This window comes from Thrips palmi, unplaced genomic scaffold (genome assembly GCF_012932325.1).
Source record: "Thrips palmi isolate BJ-2018 unplaced genomic scaffold, TpBJ-2018v1 HiC_scaffold_8, whole genome shotgun sequence".
NCBI lineage: Eukaryota > Metazoa > Arthropoda > Insecta > Thysanoptera > Thripidae > Thrips > Thrips palmi.
Window position 1 is genome coordinate 3802995 of NW_023144635.1, and position 7164 is coordinate 3810158.

The 7164-nt window shown below is 66.4% G+C and overlaps 1 long non-coding RNA gene across 1 annotated transcript in view; it reads left to right on the forward strand.

Moving 5' to 3' along the window:
- LOC117652984 overlaps nucleotides 1-4283 on the forward strand; it is a 30870-nt gene extending 26587 nt beyond the window's left edge. The window contains exon 3 of the long non-coding RNA XR_004588205.1: nucleotides 3860-4283. This is a non-coding gene — a long non-coding RNA (uncharacterized LOC117652984). The remainder of the gene's footprint in view (nucleotides 1-3859) is intronic.
- Nucleotides 4284-7164: the final 2881 nt, after the last annotated feature.

Sequence of the window (7164 nt, forward strand, 5' to 3'; positions counted from 1 at the left end):
GCCGCGCGCACTGCCGAGCGATTCAGTCTCTCTCTCTCTCTCTCTCTCTCTCTCTCTCTCTCTCTCTCTCTCTCTCTCTCTCCGTCGCACTCATGGAGATCTCCATGCAGGTGTGTGTGTGTGTGTGTGTTGGGCGGGCCGGCGCGGGCCGGCGTCAGTTGTTGGTGGTGTCTCGCGGAGTTGCTAAGCGTTCCACCCCCGGCCATTGTAGTCGGCAACAATACAGCCGGAACTATCTGGAACAAAGAAGCCCGGAATCGTCCTTGTCGGCGACGCGACGCGAAGCGCGATGCGCCGTCAAAGGATAGTTTGGAAAGCTATTTGCTATGGCGGAATTTCCTCTGTATCCGAAGGCCGAAACGCATCCCCCTCTCTCTGCGCGGAGAGGACGCCGCGCGGCGGGCCTGCCCGGCAGACAGGCGTGCGTGGCGGGCAAGCCTGCCCGCACGGCGGCCAGCCCGGCAGGCAGCCAGCCCGGCCAAGCCGACCGCACTAATAATGACATTGCTGCCAACCCTTATCGCCCCGCATTCCAGAATGCAGCCCTGGCGGGGCTGGCGGGGCTGGCAGCAGATTTCTCTGGCCGTTGTCGCCGGCTCTCGGCGCTGGCGCGCTGGCGCTCTCGAAATGTTTATGGCTCGGGGCGCACGGGCTGCTTGGCTGCTTGCGCGTGGCATTGTGCACCGAGCTGGCTGGCTGGCTGCCTGCCTGCCTGTCCGCCTGCCTGCCTTGCAAATGAAGCAGGCAGGCAGGCATTCCACGGCGCGGGGCCACTCAGCCACTCCCAGGCAGGCTAATAGGCGGTGGGGCGATTTCTCGTGGAGGTCCCCGATAATGCTGGCGATGCCTGGCAGGGTGAGAGCAGGGGAGAGCGAACCGAGGGGAACCTGGAAGAACCCGGAGGGTGCCCTGCCTGTCTCAGCAGCCTCAGCACTCGCGGGCAAAGCTGGTCTTCGCTGCTTCCTCCTTCGCCATATCAGCCTCGCCTCGGCCCCGTGGGCTGGCCAGTGGGTCTCGCGTGTAGTACTCCGTGCACTTCCCTGATGCTGCTTGCTCTGCTGGCGCTCCGCCCTGCTCCGCCCCCACCCCCACCCGCCTCCTCGGCTCAGCTGTCCTAACAATCCTGCCGCAGGCCCGGCCTCGGCTCCAGCGCGCTCCAGCCTTCTCCAGGCCGCATCCCCGAGTGACGTCACGCCTCGCAGTGGGTCAAGTCGGGGTGGGGTGGGGGTGGTGCTGTTGAGTTTGGAGCGGGGCGTGGCCGTCGTGGCCGTCGTGGCCGTCGTGGTGGCCGCCGTGGCCGGGACCAGCACTGCGGTGCGCGCCCGGGAGACAGATGTCACTTCTTCACCTTAAAGATTGCCCTCACCGTTTTTTCGTTTTCTTTATTTTTTTTTTGCTCGCGTCCAACTTGCGTTATTTGTTTTGACACAAGCGCCCCCGTTCCCCGCTCCTTGTCGCGCGCGTTCGGTCGGTTGGCGCGCGCGGCCGCCGGTCTAAACTCGAGGGAAAGTGCTCCCCGTTAAGTCCGTTAACTCCGTTACGCTGCTAACGAATTTAACGACTGTGGCCATATAATGAGAGCCATGATCCGAGGTCCCGGAGGGTGCGTAAATTTAACGCGCTCCTTGCGAGTGAGCGGGTTCGGGCATTCCAGCCAGCGCCGCCCTGGACAGCCTGGAGCGGCCTGGAGTCCTGCGGGCTCCATAAAAGCACCCGGCGAGCCCCGCCAGCCTGCTGAGCTCAAGCCCGGAGTTCCATCCGGACTGCGACACTGGGAACCCCGAACCCCGGTGGCGTTATGTTTCAAGAAATTGTCAAAGTTGGGGAATGGCCCTGCACACTGTCACACCCCGCAACACCGGCGACGCCTCCAGACGAACGCGCGGAAAAAAAAGTTTATTGCGATTCGGGGGTTCGCGCGCTGCCTCGCCGCCTGCTGGAATGAAGGCTGTTCCAGCTTCCTGCGCCATCTTGCTGCGCGCTCGCCGGGGATGGCTGGAGTCGTAATTCGGTCGTTAGTTGCCACTGGAATTCGTTGTGCTGGCCGTGCCCTGCCCTGCCCTGCCCTGCCCTGCCCTGCCGTTGAGCGTCCGCTGGCTGCTGGACTGGTCGTATAACGGAACACGCCGCACCTATGACGCTTTGGGCGTTACAGCGTTAGCACCGCAGCACATGACGGGGCGTGTTCGCCGAGTAGCACTCCACCCCCGGCACCCCGCTCACGCAACCCTGCACCCCTCCAGCGCCACCGCCAGCACCACCTCCAGCACCACCTCCAGTCCGCCGAGCCGACGGAGTTCGAGTCGCTAATTTGTCGCGCAAATGTTGCAGCAAAGTAGCGCTGGGGCCGGGAGGAGGCTGGAGCCGGGAAGGAGGCTAGGGGCGGGCCGAGGGCGGGATGGGGGTGGGGAGGGCCGAAGAGACTCGACCACGGCGGCATTACCAAACTTCGGCTCTTAAGCCTATTACTGTTATTTTTCCGGAATTAGAAGCTCAGAAGTTAATTCCCCGGCTGCTGGCTGCCGGGCCGCGGCCGGCCGGGGTGGGGTGGGTGGGTGGACAGAAGGGGGTTGAGTGGCCACCCCTCCCTAGAAGCGCCTTGAGCTCGTCAGGGAGGTACCCGAGTGTGGCCCGGGCGGCTTCCAGGCGCTCCCGGTTGCAGGGCGTGAGGTGAGGCGAGGTGGGTCTGGAGGGTCGGCCGAACCCAGTCGGGCTCTCTCTTTTTTCTCGATTTGTCTCTCTCTCTCTCTCTCTCTCTCTCTCTAGCCTCTCGGGCTGAGCGGTCATGGCGGACCGGTGCGGCCGACTCCTTGGTGCAGTGAGTCTGCATCTTATTGCGCTGGTACCGCTGCTGGCCAGGCCGCCGCCCCTCTGGACCCCGCCGCGCCCCGCCGCGCCCCGCCGCGCCCCGCCCCGCCCCGCCGCGCCCCGCCGCGCCCGCCACCGCCCCTCCGGCCCGCCGCCCCGCCGCGCTCGCGATCGATAGTACGGCATGGGCTGCGCCCCGCCCCGCCCGCCCGCCCCGCCCCGCCCCGCCCGCCCTCGCGCCCCTCAATCTGTCTTTAACCCATCCGGCGGCGTGCGCGGCGCGGGCAGGTCGCCGCGGGCGTGCCGCGCCCTGCCCAGAACAGGTGGGCCAGGTGTCTCTCTCTCTCTCTTTCTCTCTCACGCACTCATGGGCGTCGCGCGTGGGCGCGAGAGAGATAGGCTGATGTCGGGTGGAATGCAACCACGGTTAAGCCATTCCTTCGTCGAGAGACTCGACTGCGACAAGCCTTGGCAGTCGCGGCGATCCCAGAGAGGTAGAGTGGAGGGCACCCTGGACGCGATTCCTAACTTCTACCTGTCCTTACGGATCAACGCGTCCACAGATGTTAAGACCGTTCACGTTCGCTATTTAATCTGCCACCCTGTGGACGTAGGACAATTTGTGTTCGTCGGGTGAAGCAGAAAAACGAAAATCAACCCATGGCGATTTCGCGATCAAGTTGCTTAACACTGCAGTGTGTTAGCAAGTTTCAAACGATGGCAATCGTCGAACTGGTCACGTCCACTGCTACACTGCTACCCGCGGACAGGAGCAAAATGGTGCGAAACGAAAACCACGAGCCGAGTCTAGAGTCGCTGACAGCGCGGGGGGGGGGTGTCAGCGGCCCGATGAGGCAGCCCGCCGTCGAGGCCCGACTGCGAGTGTGTGTGTGCGTGTGGTGTGTGAATGAATGAATCTGTGTGTGTGTTTGTGTGTGTGCTGAGGGGAAGAGCTTCCTGAAATTGAAAACGTGTTTTATGAATGTGCTGCTGCGCGGCAGGGCGGCAGGGCGCCGCGGCCCGGGCTAATTTCCGCCTCTCCTTGTTCCAGGAGAGGATGGCGGGGAGAGGAGGCGGCCCGCCGCGCGCGCTGTGACCGCTGTGACGAGACCGCCAAGACCGCCGAGACGCACCGCCAACGCCACGGCACTGTTTTTGCCGGCACTGCGCGACCCCCACCCACACCCCCACCCCCAACCCCCAGCCCCAAGCCAAGCCAACAGAACCGGATGCAGGGCGAGGATGACGGCGCACGACCCAGCGGACCCAGCGGACCCAGCCGACCCGATGGCCCGGTGATCAGCGGCAGCCTTGCGGTGCCGTCCTCGCCGCCCTCGCCGTCCTCGCGGCACCAGGATCCCCAGGAGCATCTCGTGACCCAGAGCGCCCCCTCCCCCTCCCCCGCCCCCATCCCTGGCGGGCCCTAGCGACGGAGCAGTCATGTGCCAGCAGGGCTCTGCCCCTGCCGGCCCCTCCCCTCCCCGCGCCGCCCCCCTCTCCCGCGCCGCCCTGCCCGCCCCCTGCGGACCCTGCGGCCCAGGCCCCGCCCCCCTTGGGGCCCAGCAGGCCCGGCAGGCCGCCCCCCTTGGGGTTCAGCAGGCCCCGGAGCCGCCCCTGCCGCTGCTAGACTCGGGCTGCTCTGCGCGCCGCGGCAGCCACTGCAGCCTCGGCTCCAGGATAGCGTGGTGAGTCACCTCATGTATTCTCCAGCACCGCTACGCGACGCGCCGCGGCGCCTCGACCTCCGCGCCACACACTGAGCGAAGCGACACTTGCCGGCTGGGGAGCGGGATTTGGCCGTCAGCCCCCCAAAGAAGTACGACTTTTAGGCGGACTCCTTCGTGACGGACGCGCAGGCTGAACTAGAAAGCCTCGACGTCATCGTGCCTCCCCTTCCCACTCTTTCGACCCCGGGCCCGGGATTTAGTCGCCCCGGCGTCGCGTCGCCCAAATTACGCTCTCCCAGACCAGTACGTGTCATATCGCCGTTTTGGCGTCGCAGCATAGGAAGTCGTCTGCCTGCCTGCCTGCCTGCCTGCCTGCCTGCCTGCCTGCCTGCCTGCCTGCCTGCCTGCCTGCCTGCCTGCCTGCCTGCCTGCCTGCCTGCCTGCCTGCCTGCCTGCCTGCTGGCTGGAAAACCGCACGCCCGTTTCTTTTGATAGGCCGCATTAAGGGGCGGCAGCCAGGCCGCCGGGCCGCGCACAAAAAGAGAAACCCTCCTTATTTTTCCGGCCAGACCAAAGAGTCGCTGTGAAATGGCGACAGCCGCAGTGGGTACGTGCCCTGCCCTCGGCCCGACCCCTACCCCGACCCCCAGGGCTGCAGGCCGACCCCGCGACCCTTAGCCGACCCTTTGCAGCCGGGGAAATGGCGACTGTTACACCGCCACGCCACGCGCCGGCCTCCTCTGGGCGAGCGGGCGTGCGTCGCGCGCGTTCTTGTTCGTCCTCATTAGTGGCCAGGCAAACACGGACACGGCCTCGTCCAGGGCCGGCCCGCCCAGAGATATGAGATTCGGCCACGATTTATGCCCCAGCCTTGGTCCGGAACGGTGATCAATTCTCTGTTTGGGGCATTCCCGTGTCGTGGCGTGGCGTGGCGTGGCGTGCCGTCGGCCGAAACGGCGCAACGACGGTTGACGGCGCGGTGATTTTGGTCTCGGCCTCGCCGCAGACCTTTCCCCTTTTTCGGCCCCTCGCCTCGCGGCGTATATTTCAGGCCTATTGGCAGCTTGGCAGCCAGGCGAGGCTGGCGGGGGGCGCGGGCCGGGGGAAGTGCTCCTGTATTATTTGCCGGTGGCATTGACTGAAGGGCCACGGCCTCGGCCACGGCCTCGGCCCCTGCATTGTCTCGGCAAGGTTGCACTATGGTTTGCAATCGCCCTATTCACTTATGCGGGCGGCTGGGCCGAAGGGCCGCATGCCGCCACGTAAGGGCCCCGCCCCGCCCCGCCGTGCCCCCTCACGATGTACATGTCCGAGCGGGCTAAACTCGGGCCATAAATTGTCCTCCTCGGCGCCGGAAAGCGCCGCTAGATCATTCCAAATTAACAGTTCGCGTGCATTGCGCCCTGCACTGCACTGGCCTGCACTGGCCTGTATTTGTGCCTCGTTGTTACGAAATGTATGCACGGTGTGTATACACAGCACGGCCGGCAGGGGCGGCGGGGGCGGCGGGGGCCCTGGCTTGGGCCTGGGGCAGCCCGGGGCAGCGAGTCGTTTGCCGGTGCACACCCGCACGCACGGCGCTGGACGGAGACGAGCACTCGCCCCCTAGTTGTCTCTCTCGCGCCGGATACAGATCGCACAGATCGCCGTACGGAGTGTCGCCGAGAGCATCCGGGCGACCAGGGCTCCCAGCTCCAGCGACTCGAGAGGTGTTCCATCCGATACGGGGGACGCTTTTTCGATTACCTGCCTCAGCAGGCTGACTCCGAGAGGGAGGTCTCTTTCTCGCTCGCACGCCTGGGGCGTCCCGCGCGGGAGAGAGAGAGAGACCACGGCGACACCGTCGAGAAGGAGACACGGCTCCGGCTTCGCGATAGGCGGCGGGACGCCCGTCCGCGTTGACTGGTCAATCAGCAGGCTGTCGGGGCGCCTCTGTCGCCCTGTCTCCCTCGCGCCCAAGGGGCGTTGGGAAGGGCGCGAGAGAGACGCAGGCACTGTTTGGACTCGGCCTGCTGGCGGCTGCCTGGCAGGGGCTTCGGGTCCCCGCTGCAGCACGGCCAAGCACGGCCCAGGCCGTGGCCCAGGCAGTGGCCCAGGCAGTGCAATGTGTTCGACTGTCTATCTGTTGCGCGGCCCCGCGGCCCCGCGGCCCCGCGGCATCGCGACGGACAGGCATAGCGTATCGACCTCTCGGCTGCCTCCGGCGTGCCTAGCTTGGCCTTGGCGAGGAGCAGCCCTCGCCGCCCTCGCCGCCATCACCATCTGCATGATGGATGGAGGGGTCGCGGGCCTCGCGGGCCGGCTCGCCAAAACACGGCCGAAACGCGCCTCGCTCGCCGCACCGCCGTACCTGTTGGCCAAACTAGCCTCGCCCCGCCGCGGCCCGGCCGGTGCGTGGCGCGCAGCGCGCAGCCATTCAGTCAGTCCGTGATTGACAGGCGGGAAGATACCCCGCGCGACGCCTTGGCCTGCGAGGGGTATCGACGAGTCGCGTCGGCCGGCCGGCGATAAGCACTGTTCCGTGTCGCACCGCGCCCTGCCGCCGGCTTGCCGGACCCACTGCCGCGACGAATGGGTGGCCTGCCCGCGGGCGCCGCTCCGGAGGTACACGTCGAACGGAGTGGAACGGAGTGCTGGCGGTGGGAACCGCGGCGACGGGGGCCTTGGGCTCGCGGCGGTGGCGTAGCAG